The 2439-nt window shown below is 34.4% G+C and overlaps 1 protein-coding gene across 5 annotated transcripts in view; it reads left to right on the top strand.

Annotated features, from left to right (window-relative positions):
• The window catches only part of RABGAP1 (RAB GTPase activating protein 1), a 178395-nt gene that overhangs the window by 89725 nt on the left and 86231 nt on the right, over positions 1–2439 (top strand). The window lies entirely within an intron of this gene.

Genomic DNA, 2439 nt, shown 5'->3' with positions numbered 1-2439 from the left:
ATTCAAGCATTGTTTTTCTTTACATAAGTTGTTTTAATAAATGAACTCTGCAAAAACCCCCAGGGTTCTCTTATATTTTTGATGTTTTTTTACATCAGGAGACAAAACTTCTGGTGGTCTTGTCACAATTACATTTTCAGTTCAGTGAATTTGGAGTGTTTTGGCTGCTGCTGGCAGGAATTTTATCTGTATAAAAGGTTTCTGCTCTAAAACAGAAATGTAATTGAATTTTGACATGGTTACATAATAATATATTTAATATCATGTAGATATAGCATTAAGACTCTAGTTAGATTTTATTACATGAACCCATCAGCATCTTATACAACAGCTTGGAATTTGTTTTGCTATCAAGCTTTGTTATTCATTTAATTAACATGTCTTTCCATTCCTTCAAATGTGTTTATTGAGTTTCCATCTATCTCTACTATTTTTGCTTGTTTTAGTCATGTCTTCAGGTATAATAACATAGTATTTCTTCTTCAGTTCATTACATCATTATTTTTTCTTATTATTATATGTCTTCTATGGATATGTGTTTTGTGGATAAGCAGCCTTTTAATGGAATTTTAAAGCCTGGTAGGCCTGGTTTAAAATTCTGCCTCTCCTACTTTTAAGCCGTGTGGTATTAGACAAGTCACTTAACTCTTCTGAGTCTGTTTCTTCACTTAGAAAGAAGTCTATAAGCTTACCATTTGTAATTATTATAGATTAATAGATGCCATGATTGTAGTTGGAGTAACATAGAACTAATGAATTTGCCATATTTTAGGTACTGTGCTGTTATGTGCTCTGTTTCACCTGTAACAACCTTATAATGTAGTATCTTTTTCATAGATGAGACTGGTTCAGAGGTTAAGGTATTCTAGTTAGTAAATAGCGCAGCCAGAATTTTTAACACAGTCAAGTCTGATCCCAAAGCTGGTTTATTTGACTCAACATTAGATTTTAGTGGTAATATTAATAATATCTTTGAGTTCTAATTCTCCATGTTGATTTTAGCGTGGCTCGTAGTGGATAAGAGAACTAATGTCCGCATAAAATAGGATGCTAAGTTGGATAAAGTTAGTATTATCAATGAGATGAAATTATTCTGAAAGTAATTTTGTCAATGTAAATTAAGCTAGTAAGGTTAGCAAACTTTCTCTGTAAAGAGCCAAATAATAAATATTTTAGGCTTTGCAGGTTAATAGTCTGTCACAACTACTCAGTTCTACTATTGTGGTGCAGGAGCTATCATACACGATACTGACAAAAAAGCATGGATTTATTTCAGTAAAAGTTTATTAATAGAAATAGGTGGTGGGCCCAGTTTGGCCCACAGGCCATAGCACACTAGGGATTGAATTAGCAACAGAACTGTGTGTGCTTTCTCTGCTCATAACTCTTCAAATTTTATATAATGTTTTTATCTAAACAAGGACAAAACTATATTGCATTGTCTATAGCATTTGCATTAAGGTACCAATGTCACAGAACAAAACACTTTTAAACGTACTGTGCAGAACTCTCATAGGATTCTTTGAACGTTTTGAGAAAAATCACAGGCCTTTTTAGAATTTGATAGTGGTTATATTGTATCAGTAACTTCTGCTTACATCTGATAATCACGGAATCTCTTTTATGTCAGCATCCTGCTTTATTGACCCAGTAATGGTGGCTCTCAAGTCATAAACCAGCTGCTATATAACAGGTAGAACATTCATTAGTCTTAGGAGTTTGAGGACTACCTCAGTCATTTAATTGACCACCCTGAAATTTTTTCTCCATCTGTACAACTAGAGATACTATGATCTACCTCTGGTGGTGGTTCTGAAGATATAAGATACGGTGTGCAGAAATACTTTGTACATGTATACCACCATTTCAAGGCTAGTTTTGTTTTCCCCATTTTATAGGTGACATAAATGAAGTCGAAAGATTTTGGTAACTTGTAGTGATACAGTAGTTCAGTGGAAATATTATTAGCCACTGTAAACATTCATAAAACTTATTTGAAGGAAGGCATCATAAAAACTGTTGGAAACATACTTGAGATATTTTAACTTAGAACGTCTAAATGTACAATATTCTTGTAATTTTTTTTTTCTAGGCAAAGTCTCTGTCACCCAGGCTGGAGTGCAGTGGTGCGATCTGTCACTGCAGCTTTGAACTCCTGGGCTCAAGGAATCTTCTTACCTTAGCCTCCCAAGTAGCTAGGACTTACAGCTATCATGCCCACTAATTTTTATTTTATTTTCTGTAGAGACGGGGTATTGCTATATTACCTAGGCTGGTCCCGATCTCCCAGGTTCAAGAAATCTTCCCACCTTGGCCTCTCAAAGCAGTGGAACTACATAAGTCACCGTGCCCTGCTGACCACGTGTCAGTTTTGATGTAGAGCCAGATTCTTATTATGTGTCTACTGTTGGTCTTTTTTTTTTTTTTTTTTTTTTTTTT

The sequence above is a fragment of the Cebus imitator genome, unplaced genomic scaffold (assembly GCF_001604975.1).
Source record: "Cebus imitator isolate Cc_AM_T3 unplaced genomic scaffold, Cebus_imitator-1.0 Scaffold206, whole genome shotgun sequence".
NCBI classification, from domain to species: domain Eukaryota; kingdom Metazoa; phylum Chordata; class Mammalia; order Primates; family Cebidae; genus Cebus; species Cebus imitator.
This window is presented reverse-complemented; position numbering and strand designations above follow the sequence as displayed.